General features: G+C 44.9%; 1 long non-coding RNA gene across 1 annotated transcript in view; it reads left to right on the forward strand.

Annotated features, from left to right (window-relative positions):
* Positions 1–267: 267 nt before the first annotated feature.
* Positions 268–18,468, forward strand: part of LOC117356369 — a 75,828-nt gene continuing 57,627 nt past the window's right edge. The window contains exon 1 of the long non-coding RNA XR_004538627.1: positions 268–517. This is a non-coding gene — a long non-coding RNA (uncharacterized LOC117356369). The remainder of the gene's footprint in view (positions 518–18,468) is intronic.

The raw sequence follows: 18,468 nt of genomic DNA on the forward strand, positions 1-18,468 counted from the left end.
CAGGTAAAAAGCCTAGAAACACAGCCCTGAAGCTGAAGAGAGCTGATCAGTGCAGTAGCTCTCCAACTAGCATGGGCCAGGACTCAGATTCTGGGGAGGTTTCCCAAGAGCAGGAGCCCTGGGAGAAGTTGGGACACTATGGGGGGAAAAATCATTTAAGCCTAAGCCATACACTCTTAGGAGACAGCCTAAGAAACAAGCAGTGGCTCCTTTTAGGCATACACCTGCTGAGGTTAATTGCAGAGCAAGAGAAAGCCCAGAGAAAGCTGAAGCCTGCCCATCCCCCACATAGGCTTGGGCGTGGCTCTCTCAGAGAAAGGCAGTTGGAGCAGTGCAAGCCAAGGAGAGACAGAGCTGAGCAAGCTGAGGAAATAGATCAACGGCTAGGTGTTCCAGAGATCAAACAAGATAATGAGGTTGAAATGCAAGATTGGGAGGAATCTTTGCCTGTGAACCAGCCAGACTGTCAGAGGAAGTTGTGGACATTGCACTGCAACCAGTTTGTGACCGGATGGATGTGAGTTAAGTTTTTCCTTTTATTTCTTTAGGCTGGAGAAGCTATCAACTGCACTATGTTTTTGGAAAAAGAATTGTGTGTTTGCGGACTGCTTTTGGAACCAAGCAGCCAAATGCTATTTTTGAGGAATTTAAAAGGCAATTGAAGGGGAAAACTGCCCTGCCTAGAAAGGACTAAATTTGCTGTGTTTTGTTTGGGAGAAAATACAAAGACTGTTACAGATACTACACTGGAGCACTGTGAGCACTTGTCCGTGCTGTTTGTGGAACTTTATGTTTTGGTGGTGGTGGTGGTGGTGGTGGTGGTGGGGGGATTCACTTTGTTTTTTTCCCTGGTTCGGCTGTCGCAAACCACTCATTGCTGTGGTGGAGATTGTTTGGGGGCAGAATCCACAATAGATCCGATGGTTTGGGATTGCGGGGCCTAAAAGGCCATGACTTCAGTGGATTCAGCAATTTTCCCCCTTCCCCCAACTCACCTGAGTTGGTGGTGAGCCTGACTGTATTCAAATCGGCACAGTGAGGTTTACAGCAAAATGTTGTGGGAACTATATGAACTGCTATGAGAATACATGATTTGTGATTTGAATTTTTGTTTAAGAAAAAACAAAAGTTTAATTCCTGGATTTGGCCTGAAGAAAGGGTATAGCTAATGTGACCATTTATTTTTTTCATCAAAACAGGACATCTATTAATATTCAGTCCCGCCCCCAATCCCGCCCTAGCCCCGCCCCCAATCCCACCCTAGCCCCGTCCCCAATTTCTTCCATTCATTTTCCATGTACACACAATATCTTATTATTTCATAATGGTAACCATAAAATTTAAAAAAACCCACAAAGCACCCTATACGCAGAGAAAATGTTAATTATTTATATTTGGGGGGCTTTCAACGATGTCACCTCAGTAACTATAGAAAAATAGACAAATATAGTGCAAAATATAGACAGCAGATATAAATTCTCAAAACTGACACATTTTTATCACTAAATTGAAAATAAAATCATTTTTCCTACCTTTGCTGTCTGGCAATTTCATGAGTCTCTGGTTGCGTTTCCTTCTGACTGTGCATCCTATCTTTCATTTCTTTCTGCACTCAGGCCCAACAATTGTCCCTTTCTATTCCCTCCCTCCTTCCTTCCTATGTCCTTAGTGTCCCCAGCGCCTCCTTCCTATGTCCTTAGTGCCCCCAGATCCAGTGTCAGTTCTCCTTTGTACCTTTGTTCCAGGTCTCCCTCTCTCTCTCTCTCTCCCTCCTCTGTTATGATCTTGCCTCTCCCCCTCTGTCTGCACCTCCCAAAGTCCTGCTTCTGCCTCCTGTCTTTCCCCTTTGGTCCAGGCCTTTATCTCTCTAGTCTTTCTTCTTCTTACAACCCCCCCTTCTCTGCCGTTTTCTCTCCTTCCTTCATCCCTCCTTCCTATGTCCCCTCACTGCCTTCCAGCCTTTGTCCCACCCCCTCCCAAAAAGCCTGCCGACCTATCTCCCCCAAAGCCAGCCTTCCCCAAAGCCAGCCTGCCTGTCTACCTATCCTAGAGGCAGTCTGCTTGCCTACCTCCCCCAGAGCCAGCCTTCCTGCCTCCCCCAGAGCCAGCCTGCCTGTCTCCCCCAAAGTCAGCCAGTCTGCCTGCCTACCTCCCCCAGAGCCTGCCTGCCTACCTGCCTTCCCCAAAGCCTGCCTGCCTACCTCCCCCAAAGCCTGCCTACCTGCCTCCCTCCCCCAGAGCCAGCCTGCCTACCTCCCCCAGAGCCTGCCTGCCTGCCTCCCCGAAAGCCTGCCTACCTACCTCCCTCCCCCAGAGCCAGCCAGCCTGCCTGCCTACTTCCTCCCCCCCCTACCACGGAAAACAAAAGCCTCCCTCTAGGCCCGATTTAAACTTCACCCCGGTCCACTGCCGCTGCTCCTGTGCTGCCACTACTGGCACCCAGAAGCCTTCTTCCCGACGTCAATTCTGACATCGGAGAGGACGTTCCGGGCCAGCCAGGCAGCGATTGGCTGGCCTGGAACGTCCTCTCCGACATCAGAATTGACATCGGGAAGAAGGCTTCCGGGTGCGAGTAGTGGCAGCAGAGGAGCAGCGGCGGTGGACCTAAATTGGGCCTGGAGGGAGGCTTTTTTTTTTTTTGGGTGCGGCAGGGGAGGAACAGGAAGCGATCACCTGTCCCGTTGTCCCCGCGCTCAGCTCCGGGACGCTGTCCCTGAAAATGGGACATTTTGGCGTCTCGAAGCTGTGTGTGGGAACAATGGGACAGGGGATCCGAAAACGGGACTGTCCCGTTCAAAACGGGACGTATGGTCACCTTAGGTATAGCAAGCCATGTGCAGACCCGACAGCCTGAGGAGCTGCATTGTAACCCCCAGGAACAGGTATACTGTTTTGATTTTTGCATTATGTGAGGGTCTGGTTATCCTCTGTAAGGAGGAACTGTTGTAACCTGGCTTATAGGAAGTTCAGAAGCTGGGCAACGGGACTGTCATAGTTTTTTTGTTAGTTTAATGTGTTGCCAGTTGCTGAGTACTAAAAGGACCACTTTATCTTACCAGTGGCTGAACCATGGCCTTATTGCTGTTTTGAACTTTGCTAGTATAAAGACTTTCACCTAAGCAGGGCCTTCACCTTATGAGATCACGCCAAGACTGTAAATTGCGCTCAGTGAGAGTACCCACCTCAGGGGCTCGGCCTCGGCTGCGCGACAATGGACATACATTTGCTGTACATAAATTGAATATTTATTTGTGCCTCTTCCTGTACTGACAGTTAAACATTTCAAATCAGTACCTTGAAAGCTTTTGCTCTGACATATTTAGTCTTTTATCCATTCATAAGGTTTCATTGAATTTCTTCATATTTTCAGTTCTATTTTTTTTTTTATCAGACATGCTTCATTAATTAGTATGCAGTCCTGTGCAGTGGCTTTCAATTCAGTATTCATACTTACAGTTTCTCTGGGATAAATTACTAGTTATACAATAAATGAAAATATAAATACACATGCTGCCCTACCTGAAATTAGACCATAGTCTGCCAGGTCTGAGAAATATGTTCACAGTGGAAATAAATTACATAGCATGTTTCTTAATAAATACCATGCTTGGCTCATTCTTGAGAGAGAATTTCTATGGTGCTTCAGTTTAGCTAGTTTAAGATTTATTTCTATCAAATTATTATAAAATGAACAGAATCAGAATGGTCTAACAACCCACCTCAGAACCTGTGAAAATGTTAAAGGAGTAATCTTAATATTGAATGGAGTTTCAATCTGTGCCCTTGTTGCAGATCTGGATATCTTCAACCAGCTTAACAGGCAATTTTTCTCATTCTCCCCCACCTCTGCCCTGATATTTACTTACTAGGATTTATTTACTGCCTCTTTGAAGAAATTCACCCAAGTTGATCCTGTTCCCTCTAAGTGGAGTCCTCCAACTGCATTGCTGGCAGTAGGGGGTGGTGTTTCAGTATTGTGTTTTTAATGACTAGAGACAGGCAGGTTCCTTACAGAGCTTGTCTGACCTTCACTACTGAAAATGTGATAGTGAAACAGCACCTCCCACTGGCAGGACTATAGGTAGAGGACTCCTGCTCAGCTTAGAAAGACAGTTCAAAGTGTTATACAGCAAGAATAAACCGAGCAGCAATAAACATATTCAAATATGAGTACTTAAATGTGGTTTGCTTCAGAGGTTACATAGTAATATATATATAGTAACAATAGTAAATGACGGCAGATAAAGATCTGAACGGTCCATCCAGTCTGCCCTTTAGTTATGCCTATTAAAAATGCATGATAAAATTAACTTGTCTCTTTGATATTTCTGAGTCATAGACTGTAAAGTCCACCTAGGTTCCAAATGCTGAAATTGCCATCCAAGCTCACTCCAGCCTATCCAACTATCCTGTTTACAGGATATCTACCATAAAATCTAGCATGTAACATCCTCATGTTCCAACTTAGTGGAGTTCCCATTGATGCACTCCCCAGCCCATCCTACATCAAATCACCACATATAGGACACAGACCGTGCAAGTCTGTCCAGCACCAGCCTTAGTTCTTTAATTTACATCCTTTGTTTTCTAATTAGAGATCCTCTATGTTTATCCCACGCTTTTTTGAATTCCATCACCGTTTTCCTCTCCACCACTTCCCTCGGGAGGGCATTCCAGGCATCTACCACCCTCTCCGTGAAAAAGAATGTCCTAACATTGCTCCTGAGTCTTCCTCCCTTCAACCTCAAATTATGCCCTCTAGTTTTACTAGGTTGAACTGAGATTTTATGTGTGATATTCCAGAGCAGGGGTGGGCAATTTTGGCCCTCGAGGGAAAGAATCCGATCGGGTTTTCAGGATTTCCCCAATGAAAATGCATTGAAAGCAGTACATGCAAATAGATCTCATGCATATTCATTGGGGAAATCCCGAAAACCCGATCGGATTCCGGCCCTCGAGGACCGGAGTTGCCCATGTCTGTTCCAGAGGGTTGTTCAATTATTGCATGATAACAAAGCATGTATTGTTAATGAAGGAGAATACAGATTCTGTAGTACCGAACTGGAAACAGTGGTGCAGTAAGGGGGGACTGGTCAGCCCCAGGTGCCGTATTAGTGGGAGCGCTGTTATCCATCCTCCTCTCCATCCCACCGCTCTTTCCCTGCCCCCCCCCCCCATTACTTTGCACACACGCTGCTTCCCTTCCACCATACCTCATTAACATTCCCGGCGTGAGCAGCAACCCCAACCTGTTGCTTGCACCAGCATCAGCTCTTCCTCTGACATCACTTCCTGGGCCCGTACCTAGGAAATCAGAGGAAGAGCTGACGCTGGCGTGAACAGCAGGTTGGGGTTGCTGCATGTGCCAGGAATGTTAAAGAGGTGGGGGGGAAGAGAAGGGGCTTGCAAGCATGGCAGGAGGGGGTGGGGAGGGAGCGGAGAGTGAGGGTATTGGGGTGTGGGTGGAGAAGAGGGCAGGGGAGGAGTGCTACCATCCCAGGCGTCTCTCATCCTTGCTAAGCCACTGAATGACAATTTATAAGAGATGAAAAAGACATTAGCCGTTTTAAAAATAATCTAAAAACCTTCTTGTTTAAAGATGCTTTTACCCTCTGATTGGAATAGTTACAGTGCAGTAGACTTTTTATCAAAAATAAAAAAAAAGATATCCCTCCTAATGTTTTTTCCCTTTATCATTTCCCTCTTTTCAAAATTATTAATATTATAACTTTATCCCTTCATTCCTCTCGCATTCAGTTTTGTCTGTTGGTCTGTTTGTCTAACCCCTCTTCTGAGTAGTTATTTTTTTAAAATTTATATGTTGAATGCATATTTTGTATTTTAATGTATACATATCTTGGATTTTAATGTAATTCGCTTAGTAATTTATGTATAAGCGATTCATCAAATTTCTAATAAACTTGAAACTTGAATACACTGATGTCAAAAGGTCTGTATATAGTATAATGACCTGAGTGGCTGCATATCAGGTATACTGTGTGAGGCAGGGCTATAAAAACAGGATCCTAGTCCCTGGATCACATTGGGTGGAGGGTAGAACACTCAAGGCCCTGCGCTGCCCCTGTCCCTTCAACTCGCAGGCACTCCACAAAGTCCACTGCCCAGGCCAATCCCTGAATAAATAGACACTGACCGATATGCAAAATGATTTAACTAGTCGGAAATGGCTGCTGACCAGTTAAATTGCTTGATTGTGGCTATCTGGTCATTTTCATCAGCATTTAACCAGCTAGCTCTGCTGAAATGACTGTTTAATGGGTGAAGATGGGTTACCTGCTGATGTTCAGCCCTGCACCGCATAAGGGAACCGCTTAAACCTGGTTGCATAACTACCAGTCCTATCTTTAAGAAATTTGTCTTTTGTGGTGAGGGGCTGAATATTGGCTTAACTGGCTCTGGGTGTTAGCTGGCTCAAAAATCAGATATTCAGGGCTGGATTCTACAAACGGCACTGCCATCAGCAGCCGCCTATAAAAATGGGCACCAATCGCGTGTCAGTCATGCACCGGTTGCTGTTTGTAGAATTGCGGCTTTGTGTAAAGGTAGTCACCAGAAATGTAGGCCAAGGTTTTCAAGGCCTACATTTCCAGTGCCTGCCTTTCACGTGAATCACGGCTACAGAGGCGCTTTGACACCTAATGCCAATGTTAGCCATGCCTACGGTGGTGTTAGGTGCTGTAAAGCGCCTCCTTAGCTGCGATGCAGGCACTTTTTTTAGGTACTGGTAGGCACTTTTATTTTATTAAACACTTTTATTTAACAGCGGTTTGCACCTAAGTTAGGCACTGGTAGGGTGCCCGTTGTTGTTGTTAGATGCCATCGACTTGTGCTCGAGTCCTAGCGACTTGATGAATTGCGGATCTAAAAAGAAATCAGGTAGGGTGCCTACTGGTGCTTAACCTAGGGAACCGTTTCTAGGATATGGGTCTTAGTGTTTAAGATTGGACACGATCCAGCATTGACTATTTAGGAATAACGCTGGTGGCAAGCAGCAAAAAGCTCACTGCCACTGAGTGAATATCGGGGGGCAATTTATTGGAGTAAAAAGGTCCAAACATATAAGGGAAAATTTCCAAATGAAATCTATCAAAACACTAGTCTGAATTTTCTCTTCTTGCTTCACTGACTTTGAGTACTAGTCAGCTCTTTCTCTCTCTCTTTCTTCGAGTTTTTCTCACATTCTTTTCTTCTGTTATCTATGAAGACACAGTACTCTCCTCCCTTCTCTAGGGGCACTTAGGCAGCTGAATTCCTTCTGTAGACACTCTTTCTGAGTTCTGACAGCTCTCTCAGCTAATTTGTCTCCTAAAAGAGCATGCAGACTTCATTGATGGGGCAGTTCCATAGGTGGGTACCTCAGAGGCAAAATGGGATGAATGGAAGGCAGGGATCTGTGATGCTATGACTTGCAACAACAGCAACCAACCACAAAATGCACCTGAAGCAATGGCAGAACTGGAAACTTTATTGCACCATAAAAACGAAGCCCGATATGGCCACATTTCACCTAAAAGGCTGATTCATGGGCAGCTGTTAAACAAATATAAACCACATTAGTAAAACAAAATGCAAATGAAAGGATAATAAAATTCAGAAAGACAAATTAGAATCATACCAAAAACATAAATTCAATAATTTAAATCAATTACAAACATAAATAAGTAGGTTAGAACTACTTACAAGCATAAATAAGTGAATACCCTGTTATAGAATTGCCCTTCATTGGCTCCTGCACTATAAAGCTAGCCACACAAGGACTAACACCCGCAAACTATAGTACTTGGCGTTTCTCCCCCCCTTAGATTTTGACCATCCTCCCAATTGAGTTAACGCCTCCTCTCAAGTAATTTTATTGTTTTCTTATATCACACTAGGGCATAATCTCATGAAATGTACGAGGGTAAATCAAAAAGTAAAGGCAAAATACATTTAACAGCTTTAATAGAAGTAACTATGAGCAATTTTTCACATAGTCTCGAAGCAAGATGATGCATTTGTTGTATTGTTGAACTAGCTTCTGCATTCGTGCAGAGAGGTTTGTTGGCTGCTCCCAAAGCCAGGTGAGCACCACTTCCATTACTTCATCATGCTTTGTGTTTTACTCTCTGGATTGCAGTGATGCACCCATGCCTCGTCGACGATGACATTTCTCTCCAGAATATTCGGATCTTCTTTATACCAGGAACTGGGTTGCAACCTCTACACGCTGTTCCTGGTGCAGATCAGTAAGCTGTTTAGGAACCCATCATGCGCAGACTTTCCTGTATCCCAAGCCATCATGCATTATGGTAAATGCGGATCCATAGCTAATATCCAAATTCGTAGCCAATTGAGATACCGTTATCCAATGATCTTCTCTAATCAAGGCATCCGTCTTGTCAGTGTGCACAATGTTGATGGGCGATCAGAATGACCTTCGTCGATTACACTTGTTCTTCCTGCTTTAAACCTTTTTACCCACTCACAAATCTTTCATTGATTCATGGCGCTATGTCCATACTGAGTCAATATCCAATGGTGAATTTCCACAGGTTTCACTCCCTCTGCCCCAAAAAGCTCACTAATGCACATTGTTCTTCAATGGTTCAATCTTGCAATGGAGTGTCCATGTTTCTGACCTTGTGGCTGCCACATGACTAAAGGCCTAGTGCTGCACTGTGTATGGATGAACTATCCAAAAGGCAATGTACAAGTACATATGTTGCATTTTGCTAGCTGTGTTCCAGTTATCGCATAATTTAACAATTGCCTTTAATTTTTGATTCACCTTCATATCACTACAAATATTCCTCCCAGTATACTGAACCTATTAGGTGATTAGATGCCTGGCACATACCTCCCTTTTGGGAACAGGCTGCAATCTACTACATGAAACTTTTCTAATACACGAGTACTTCTCAACCATTTATACTTGTTCCCCTATAGTGTCAATAATAAATAAGCAGTTTATTTTGGTAGAGGAGGATGAGAGTCTGATAGCCTCTTCCATGGAAAATTATAGTAATCTGTTGTCAAAGCAAAAAGAAACTGTGGAGGTAGATGTTCCTGGTGCAGGCTTTATTCAGATATGGAAATAGTAAAACAATCCACATGTGAAGGGGACCCAACATGGTCCATGTTTCGTCTAAAAGTCTTCTTCAGGGGTCCCAATATAAGCAAATATGTCAGAAAAGCATATGTGGATGTAATGATATTAGCCCAGGTGAATGACAACTTTCAGAAAAGCTAGCTCTGGTAAAAACGATGAAGATGAGCAGTCAGGAAACTGGTTTCAATGCACTAACCCTCTCTTTTATGAACGCATAGTGTGGGTTTTAGTGCCATCAGCGGCGGTAACTGCTCCAACGGTCCTAGAATTCCCAGGAGCGTCAGAGCAGTTACCGCCGCTGCCGGCGCTAAAACCCGCATTCGTAAAAAAGAGGGCTAAAACAAGATGTCATAAGTGGGCGGTCCTATGAATTACATATTGGGAGGGGAGTAATAATGAACGCCGTAAGGCTTTGAATTAAGAAAAAAAACCACACTGGCAGCTTCTCCCTGCATATGGTTTGAAGCTGATTACAGCTGATATCTGGGGTTTAATATTTAGGTAATCTTCCTTATTTTTAGTGTATGTTTGTGAAACAAATCTGCCATGGCGTTTAAAAAAAATTTAAGCTGGTTACAATAAAACAGAGATAAAATAATCAAACATGCATATATGAAGAGGAGCAAGCAAGCTGATAAGAATGTGTTAGAGACAAGGGAACACTCTTCAAGCTGTTGAAAGAGGTCTCAAAAGGCAGCAGTTTGCTCAGGGTTTTTAACAGTGCCTCACTTTGTTTTCATGTAGAATTGTTTTCGCCTAGCTGTACTGTAGTAATATTTCAGTGTTGCTGAATTTTTGCAACCGTGCCTTCTTTCTACATTTCATTCTTCATGCTAATGAGTTACCACAAGTTTATATTAGCATGCCATTGTTAGCCTCCTTGAAAGTAATTGCATATGACTGCTTAGCCCATTATGTTCAATGGGAATAAGTCTGTGCCATCCACAGGGATTCAGTCCCAATGAAAGCACTGGTGTAAGACTGCCCAAATTGTTACTGTGGCTTAGATGTGATTGCATTTCTATTAATGTGCAGGACCAATGCTAAAATCCCATTCTTTTGAAAAAAAGTAAAGTTCATAAAAAGCTTAGCTGCCTGTTGGGAAAAGATTTTTTTTTTTTTTTAATGTCTAAGGACTTGAAATCCAATATGTGTTTTTTATTTTTGGACTTGCAATTAGACTAGGCTTCTTCCGACTCAACTAATCTTGCAATCAGTCCTTTAATAATGTTACCTTAAATAAACTGGAAATATATTTCATTTGAGATGAACTGTAAAATGAATTTTGCCCTGGCTTGGTTCAGCTCAAATACATTTGAAACTGAAATGGAATGAATTTTTAATTCATTTGCAGGAAAGTTTGAGAACAACGCTTGCTTGTTGTACGCCTAAACACTATACTGGTGCATGCAATTGCTTTTTTGAAACAGACATCTGAAACGGTGCTAAAAACCTAAAATGTGTTGTTTTTTTTTCACATTTCTATTAATAGCATTTTGAAAGGTTATTTCTTAAACCCAATAGAAAATTATTTTTAAGGTTTTATCCCTCCTTTACAAAGCTGTGCTAGAGTTTTTAGCGCTGGCTGAGGTGGTAACAGCTTGGATGTTCATAGGAACAGCGGAGCGGAGCATACGAGCATCATACAAGCAGAGCATACAAGCAGAGCATACGAGCGGAACATACGAGCATCATACAAGCAGAGCATACAAGCAGAGCATACAAACGGAGCATACGAGCATCATACAAGCAGAGCATACAAGTAGAGCATACGAGTGGAACATACGAGCATCATACAAGCAGAGCAGAGCATACAAACGGAGCATACGAGCATCATACAAGCAGAGCATGCAAGTAGAGCATACGAGCGGAACAAACGAGCATCATACAAGCAGAGCAGAGCATACAAACGGAGCATACGAGCATCATACAAGCAGAGCATACAAGTAGAGCAGAGCATACGAGCGGAACATACGAGCATCATACAAGCAGAGCATACAAGCAGAGCATACAAACGGAGCATACGAGCATCATACAAGCAGAGCATACAAGTAGAGCATACGAGCGGAACATACGAGCAGCATACAAGTAGAGCATACGAGCGGAACATACGAGCATCATACAAGCAGAGCAGAGCATAAGAACGGAGCATACGGGCATCATACAAGCAGAGCATACAAGCAGAGCATACGAGCGGAACATACAAGCATCATACAAGCAGAGCAGAGCATACAAACGGAGCATACGAGCATCATACAAGCAGAGCATACAAGTAGAGCATACGAGCGGAACAAACGAGCATCATACAAGCAGAGCAGAGCATACAAACGGAGCATACGAGCATCATACAAGCAGAGCATACAAGTAGAGCAGAGCATACGAGCGGAACATACGAGCATCATACAAGCAGAGCATACAAGCAGAGCATACAAACGGAGCATACGAGCATCATACAAGCAGAGCATACAAGTAGAGCATACGAGCGGAACATACGAGCATCATACAAGCAGAGCAGAGCATACAAACGGAGCATACGAGCATCATACAAGCAGAGCAGAGCATAGAAATGGAGCATACGAGCATCATACAAGCAGAGCATACAAGTAGAGCATACGAGCGGAACATACGAGCATCATACAAGCAGAGCAGAGCATACAAACGGAGCATACGGGTATCATACAAGCAGAGCATACAAGTAGAGCATACGAGCGGAACATACGAGCATCATACAAGCAGAGCAGAGTATACAAACGGAGCATACGAGCATCATACAAGCAGAGCAGAGCATAGAAACGGAGCATACGAGCATCATACAAGCAGAGCATACAAGTAGAGCATACGAGCGGAACATACGATCATCATACAAGCAGAGCAGAGCATACAAACGGAGCATACGGGCATCATACAAGCAGAGCATACAAGTAGAGCATACGAGCGGAACATACGAGCATCATACAAGCAGAGCAGAGCATACAAACGGAGCATACGAGCATCATACAAGCAGAGCATACAAGTAGAGCAGACCATACGAGCGGAACATACGAGCATCATACAAGCAGAGCATACAAGCAGAGCATACAAACGGAGCATACGAGCATCATACAAGCAGAGCATACAAGTAGAGCATATGAGCGGAACATACGAGCAGCATACAAGTAGAGCATACGAGCGGAACATACGAGCATCATACAAGCAGAGCAGAGCATAAGAACGGAGCATACGGGCATCATACAAGCAGAGCATACAAGCAGAGCATACGAGCGGAACATACGAGCATCATACAAGCAGAGCAGAGCATACAAACGGAGCATACGAGCATCATACAAAGCAGAGCATACAAGTAGAGCATACGAGCGGAACATACGAGCATCATACAAGCAGAGCAGAGCATAGAAACGGAGCATACGAGCATCATACAAGCAGAGCATACAAGTAGAGCATACGAGCGGAACATACGAGCATCATACAAGCAGAGCAGAGCATACAAACGGAGCATACGAGCATCATACAAGCAGAGCATACAAGTAGAGCATACGAGCGGAACATACGAGCATCATACAAGCAGAGCAGAGCATACAAACGGAGCATACGAGCATCATACAAGCAGAGCATACAAGTACAGCAGAGCATACGAGCATCATACAAGCAGAGCATACGAGCGGACCATACGAGCATCATACAAGCAGAGCATACAAACGGAGCATACGAGCATCATACAAGCAGAGCATACAAGTACAGCAGAGCATACGAGCATCATACAAGCAGAGCATACGAGCGGACCATACGAGCATCATACAAGCAGAGCATACAAGCAGAGCATACAAACGGAGCATACGAGCATCATACAAGCAGAGCATACAAGTAGAGCATACGAGCGGAACATAAGAGCATCATACAAGCAGAGCAGAGCATATGAGCGGAGCATACGAACATCATACAAGCAGAGCATACAAGTAGAGCATACGAGCGGAACATACGAGCATCATACAAGCAGAGCAGAGCATACAAACGGAGCATACGAGCATCATACAAGCAGAACATACAAGTAGAGCATACGAGCGGAACATACGAGCATCATACAAGCAGAGCAGAGCATACAAACGGAGCATACGAGCATCATACAAGCAGAGCATACAAGTAGAGCATACGAGCGGAACATACGAGCATCATACAAGCAGAGCAGAGCATACAAACGGAGCATACGAGCATCATACAAGCAGAGCATACAAGTAGAGCATACGAGCGGAACATACGAGCATCATACAAGCAGAGCAGAGCATATGAGCGGAGCATACGAACATCATACAAGCAGAGCATACAAGTAGAGCATACGAGCGGAACATACGAGCATCATACAAGCAGAGCAGAGCATACAAACGGAGCATACGAGCATCATACAAGCAGAGCATACAAGTAGAGCATATGAGCGGAACATACGAGCATCATACAAGCAGAGCAGAGCATACAAACGGAGCATACGAGCATCATACAAGCGGAGCATATGAGCAGAGCATACGAGCAGATCAGAGCATACGAGCGAAGCATACAAGCGGAGCGGAGCATAAGAGCATCAGAGCTGTTACTGTGACGGCCAGCGCTAAAAACACTAGCACATCTTTGTAAAGGAGGAGGTTAGTGTGTTTACATTTGGAATATGGATGTTAAGCAGAAGAACAGCTTGGAATTATCAACAGATTGCAACATCCTTTATCCATTTAATAACAAAATACCTGTGATTTGGAATTGCTGCACTAACTCTAGATTTGTACTTTCATATTAATTGCTAGATGTCTTGAGTTTTAAGGCCACTGATCTTTCTTATCAAATAAGTAATATATTTGATCACAAGCTGAAGAAAAAATGCCTGTCTTTGGAAAATTATATTTTCATAACCAAGAACAATAATGGATTGCTTTGAGATAAATTATTCAGCGTTTTTAATACAAAACAATAAAAACAATCTTACTCCATATATATGGCAGTCCCAAATCATATTAACATAACATTACTTCATGGAGAAAAAAATCTGCTTTATAAATGCATCCTTTTATTCTAACTACAACCAACTTGTTTAATGATGTCAGTGGTTAGTTTATTGGGTGACATGGATTATAGACTTCGCAGTTTTTCATGTGTTGCAGTTAGAAACCTAAGGTATGCAGCATATTTTTGTGCTGTCATTTCTAGATGCCTCATGAAACAATTAATGAAAAATCATTTTTAATGCTAATATGTCAAACCAAAGAATAAAATGTGTCTGTTGGCTGTTTTGAATGTCAGAGCAAAAAATTAGATTGAAACAGCAGCGTGTATTTTATACGTATGAGTATTTCAATTTAGAGAATGACACGGGGAAAAAAATCTGTCCCCGTCACTGCCCCGTCACCGGACCACCGTTCCCTTCACCGCCCCGTCCTCACTGTCCCCTTCACAGCTGCGTCCCTGTCCCAGCAGTCCCTTTCACTGCCCCGTCTCTGCCGTCCCCTTCACCGCCCCATCCCTGTTGCATCCACCCTTTCCTCTCGCCACATCACCGTCCTTCAGCGGCCTGAGACTCTCCCTCCCTCCCCCTTACCTTTGTGGTGCTTTAGTAAAGAAACATACTGAAGCGGTGGTAACTGCCTGCCTGTGCTTGCAGTTGTGTGTGTGTGGGTGGAAGCTTCTCCTCTAATGCAACCAGAAGTTGCGTCAGAGGAGAAGCTTCCGCCCACATACATGTGACTGCAGACAGGCTTCGCCCGCTTCAGTAAGTTTCTTTACTAAAGCACCGCAAAGGTAAGGGGGAGAGAGGGAGGGAGGGAGATAGATTTGGCCGCAGGTAGGTATGGAGGGAGGATGCCGCGTGCGATTGGTGACCGTGCGCCTTTCCTCCCTTAACTGCGGGGACAAAGTCATTCACCGCTCCACGGGGTGGTGGATGGTCTTGTCCCCGTGCCCGCAGTGAGCATTCCCCCACCACACTGTTTCAGCGGGTTACCCGCTAGCCACGGGTAACTGCCACCGTGTCATTCTCTATTTGAATTAAGTCCTAACAAAGTTAGAAGCTTCCTTATCTAGAACATAAGAACAACCTTACTGGATCAGACAAATGGTCCATCTAGCCCAGTATCCCGTCTTCAGGGAGGCCAATCCAAGTCACAAGTACCTGGCAAAAACCCAAATAGAAGCAGCATTTCATGCCACTGATTTGAGTTGCTTTCATTTTATTATTTTTCATTTATCATTAAGCTTTGAGAGGTGTAGTTATTAATGTGTGCTACTGTTGGGGGTGGTTATCAATGTGGGTTAACATTAAGATGTCTTTACTGTTAACCCAGCTGAGTACTACATCTCATTGCATACAATGAGACATGTGCTAAAATAGCACAAGTTAATGATAACATGGTACATCTTTATGATAATTCACATTGATAATTCCACCCCCCCCTCCTCCAGATGGGTTATTTAGCACTAACTCATGCTATTTTACTACAGATTCCATTTTACGCAATGAGACTTATGGGTCCTTTTCCTAAACTATGTCAAGCACTAACATGCACTTAACATGGGAAAAAAGCTTTACTGCATGCATGTGAGGGATTTTTTTCCTCACTCAGATTGCAATTATGCCACTGGGCAGCAGAGGATGTCAGTGAAATCAGGGAAAATTACCTGTCCCAGAATGCACTGAACTTTGAAGCTCAGGTTTAGATCCATTAAGGAAGTGATACAGCCCTGCTGAGTCAGAGTGGCAGGACTCAGGCAGGGACGAGTACTTCTGCCACAGACAGGAATCATTTGAGGAGGTCCCTGAGAGATGAGGTCCCGAGTAAGAGACTTTGAGGTCCCTGAGAGATGAGGTCCCGAGTAAGAGACTTCCATTAGAGAACCCTTCCCTAGCTGTGGGTTGAGGAAACACTGGAAAGCAGAGGGATTCTTATGAGCCTATGAGAGAGAGAGAACCCTTCCTTAGCCAGGGGCTGAGGAAAAGCCCTGGGAAGTCAATAAATCTGGCAAAGATTGCTAGAAGAGCTGACAGTGCAAGACTTTTGGCACAAGGCTGAGCAAGGTAAGCCAACCTTATTATATTGAGGATTGCGGACTAAGTGTGGGTCTGGCTGGGACAAGCACTTGAAACTTGCTTAAGAAAAACTGTTTATCCTTGATCTGAGAAAGGGTTTTGCCTTACCAGAGCCTGTGAAGTAACAGGCTCAGGTTTGTATTTAATAAAAAAAACTATTATATCTGCAAGAGTGTTAAGGCTGTTTATGTGAGTGGGCACAGGGTCCAGGAAAACCTGGACTGGATTCTGCCAATATGTGAGTTATTTACATATTTTTGTGTAATTTTTTTATGAGGCTGCATGTCACAGGTGGGGAATGGGCATGGAAGTGTTATCTAGCTAGTGCATTCATATTATCATGTGTCAACTGGATAACTTAGGGTTAAACCAGGAGCAATTACCCCTAAGGCGCCTAGGATTGTGCGCACACATTGCTGCATGCAGCCTATGTGTGCACATAACTTGATTAATTTGCCTAATTAACTCTGATAATTGGCAATTAACACTTTGTAATTGATGTTAATTGGCACTAATTAAAATTATGCGCACAACTTGGAAAGCACAATTCTATAAAAAGTATGTGCCAGTTGCAGAGTGAAAAGGGGGCAGGGCCAGGGGCAGATTGTGGGCATTCCTAAATGTTATGCACATTGGGCCAGATTCACTAACCTGCCCAATTGGGCTCGATCCAGGCCCAATCTGGGCAGGTCCAACAAATTCACTAAAGAAAAATATGCAGATGGAGGCGATCGGAGGAATGCCCCCTTCTGTCTGCCTGGATCTCTGGTGTGCGATCCCCGCACATGCGCAGACCATCTGCTTTCCCTGCAGATGGTCTGCGCATACGTTTTGAGGTGCATAATAAAAAAAACCGTCTAAGTCACCTTTTGGCCTAAGGCCTTAAACGTTGAAAGTAGAAGCAGGGAAAATGTCCATAATTTAAAAAAACGTCCAAAAGGAGTTTTTTTTTATAATGGCCTGCCTCTACGTTCAGCTGTTTAAACGCTCAGACCACCCAACCCGTCCCATGTGCTTAAGGCCTCGCCCACAGGAGGAGCCTAAGGCTTCCAGGCCTATTCTGGTTGGCCCAGGCGCCTCAGGCCCCACCTGTGGGCGGGGTTTCAGCGGCCAAACTAAACTCATGGCTCGCCCAAATTATACTTGACGCCTCTTCATACCTCCACTTTAGAAAAAAGCTCAAAACTCTACTTTTCAATGGAACCAAATCCTTAATGCTCCCCTCTTCCGCCTTAACGCTCCCTCTCTCCTCATTAGAAAACAGATCGAATTCCCTCCTCTGCATCAGACCAAATCCTCCTCTTCCCCCCCTTCAACACGGCCCACCTTTCTTTACTTTTTCCCACTCCTCCCCCCCCCTCCCAACGATCCCTGTCCCCTCCTCTCTTACAATATGCTTGGCTCCCCCTTCTCACAAATTCTATTGAGCTCTTTTACGGTAAATACCATATATGCTCTGTATTAGTCCTTCCTTACTTAAATTGTCAATGTAAACTAGTTTGACCCTTCCATTGACTTGTTATGTACTTCTTTTTCAACTGCACTGTATGTAACTCATCTATTTGTTGTGAACCGCCTAGAACTCCCTGGGTATGGCAGTATACAAAAAATAAAATTATTATTATTATTATTCCGGAGCTGGCTGGCCTGACGGATGGGCGGGCTTGGCACCCAGCCGGCCGGCCAACATTTTGAGGTACGGGTGGTAGTGGGGGGGGGGGGGGGGTTGTGGGGTCGGCGGGGAGGGCCGATCGGGCGTTCGGGGGGGGGGCAGTCATTGGGGGGTTTGTGTCGAGGGCAAGAGGGCCTGGGATCCCTCCTGCCCGTATTGTAGTGGGGGGTGGAGGATAGGGGGGTTACGCCTGGGTAGAAGGGTTTGGGCTCCCTCCTACCCGATCTTGTAGGGGGTGGGGGGCGAGAGGCCCGGAGAGCATGGGCTTCTTCCTGGCCCGATCGTAATCGGAGGGAGGGGGGCCATGGGGCAGGAGGTCTTGGGCTCCCTCCTGCCCCGATCGTAATTGGGGGGGTTGGGGATCGCGGGGCAGGAGGGCTTGGGCTCCCTCCTGCCCCGCACGTAATCGTGGGGGGGGGGATTAGGGATCGCGGGACAGGAGGGCTTGGGCTCCCTCCTGTCCCAATGTCATCGGGGAGTTCGGGGGTGTCCAGGGCAGGAGGGCTTGGGCTCCCTCCTGCCCCAAACGTAATCGGGGGGGGGCCTTGGGGCAGGAGGGCTTGGGCTTCCTCCTGCCCGATCATAAGAGTTGGGGGAGGGCTGATCACTGCAGGAGAGATGGCTCAT

Source organism: Geotrypetes seraphini, chromosome 3 (assembly GCF_902459505.1).
Source record: "Geotrypetes seraphini chromosome 3, aGeoSer1.1, whole genome shotgun sequence".
In the NCBI taxonomy this organism is placed as follows: Eukaryota; Metazoa; Chordata; class Amphibia; order Gymnophiona; family Dermophiidae; genus Geotrypetes; species Geotrypetes seraphini.